Here is a 2,097-nt window from a genome sequence, read left to right as displayed (position 1 = left end):
AAAAATATGGAACGCTTCACGAATTTGCGTGTCATCCTTGTGCAGGGGCCATGCTAATCTTCTCTGTATCGTTCCAATTTTAGTATATGTGCTGCCGAAGGGAGCACCACAATCACCTCTTGATCTTGTTTCTTCTTATTCAACGTCATGGTGACTACCTTACTTTGTGCCACCATCACTTCTTGTTTAGACTATTTCCAAAGCCTCCTACCTAGTTTGTTTGTTCTACCATCTGTCACTACCCCAATCCAGGGATTCGAAACCATTTTTGTGCCATGGAACCATTTGGCAGTCTGAGAAAGTTTCTGGACTTATTTTCAGAATTTTTAAAAAATTATTTATTTATTTTATTTTTGGCTGCGTCGGGTCTTAGTTGCGGCATGCGGGATCTTTGTTGTGACATGCGGGATCCTTTGTTTTGGCACGTGGCTCTCTAGTTGTGGCTCACATGCTCAGTAGTTGCGATACGCAGGCTTAGTTGCCCCGGAGCATGTGGGATCTTAGTTCCCCAACCAGGGATCGAGCCCACGTTCCCTGCATTGGAAGGCAATTCTTAACCACTGGATCGCCAGGGAAGTCCCTCAGAATCGTTTTTTTTTTTTTAAATAAATTTTATTTATTTATTTTTGGCTGCATTGGGTCTTCGTTGCTGCATGCAGGCTTTCTCTAGTTGCGGCGAGCGGGGGCTACTCTTCGTTGCTGTGCGCAGGCTTCTCATTGGGGTGGCTTGTCTTGTTACGGAGCACGGGCTCTAGGTGCGCGGGCTTCAGTAGTTGTGGCTTGTGGGCTCTAGAGCGCAGGCTCAGTAGTTATGGCACACGGTCTTCGTTGCTCCGCGGCATGTGGGATCTTTCCGGACCAGGGCTCGAACCCGTGTCCCTTGCATTGGCAGGCGGATTCTTAACCACTGCACCACCAGGGAAGTCCTTCTCAGAATGTTTTTAAATGCATAAAACAAAGTACACAGGATGATAAAGAAAACCAATCACACTGCAATACAGCTATCAAAATATTTTCTAAAAGAAATGTGTACTATAGCAACATACAGGATTAACAGAGTTCTTGTGGGTCTACTGTAATTTCAAAGAAGTGATGAGTACATAAATGATATTTCGAGACATCTGCATCAACTGCAGTGTGATATGAAACCATCTTTGATTTCTATTGGTGACCAAGTCACAGGTACTGCTAATGTCACTGTAGTTTGTTGCCTACATTTGTAAATAAAGAAAGCACTACGTTTCAGAGTTTGATGAAAACGAAGTTGTGATTTTTTTTTTCCATCCACGTTCATGTACCCTGTGAATTCTATACATTGACCCTTGTGGACCCCAGGTTAAAAACCCTTACCTTAATCTATTGGTGCAAAAATGCTTGAAGTGACTGTAGAGATCTTTGTTTCTAAATGGGGAGAAGAAAAAGATAAAAACGGGGAACATTAACATCCAAAACGTGTGCCATTAATTTCTGTACATTTTGCCAAAGGTGGGTTACAAAGTCAGTCTGAGCTTCCTAGCAGCCAAGGAAATGTTCTGTCCAGAACTTTCTCAGTTTAAAACCTTGATTGGGGCCGTGATCCTTAGTACTCTGCGTTGTGTAAAACCTTGATTGGTTATACAGTGCTGTATGTCAATTATATCTCAATAAAACTGGAAGAGAAAAAAAAAAACCCTTGATTGGCAGCCTCTTGCCTAGTCTAAAGCCCCATGGCCAACACCACTGTACCTTCCCATCCCGCACGGCCCAGCCTACTGGAAACAACCGCCGAGAAAGAGCCGGGGGCCAACCCCCTAGCCCCCTCCGGCGGGGCGTTCCCAGCCCCCGCCCCTAGGCGCGCTCCCTCCCAAACGCAGGACCGAAGTCCCTTGCGCCGGAACATAACATCTCCCCCGCCCTCGCTGGAGATAGCCTCGCCCACTCCGCTCCTGCCGCCTTCGGAAGGGTTTCTGCCTTGGCGTTTATCACGGACTGTCTGTCTCACCCATGACAGAGGGTGCCCCTGGCACACTAACGGGCTCCTGAAAAACCCACTTACGGAACTGCAGCAAAGGGAATTCCATTTCGCACGAACGAGCGCGGTTTCCCACGGCCTCCCGG

General features: G+C 46.8%; 1 non-coding gene across 1 annotated transcript; it reads right to left on the bottom strand.

Annotated features, from left to right (window-relative positions):
• Positions 1-107, bottom strand: LOC133082820 (U6 spliceosomal RNA). The gene has a single exon (XR_009699036.1). It is a non-coding gene; the product is annotated as a U6 spliceosomal RNA (small nuclear RNA).
• Positions 108-2,097: the final 1,990 nt, after the last annotated feature.

The sequence above is a fragment of the Eubalaena glacialis genome, chromosome X (assembly GCF_028564815.1).
Source record: "Eubalaena glacialis isolate mEubGla1 chromosome X, mEubGla1.1.hap2.+ XY, whole genome shotgun sequence".
Taxonomy (NCBI): Eukaryota; Metazoa; Chordata; class Mammalia; order Artiodactyla; family Balaenidae; genus Eubalaena; species Eubalaena glacialis.
Note: the sequence above shows the minus strand (reverse complement) of the source record. Positions and strands in the feature narration are given on the sequence as shown.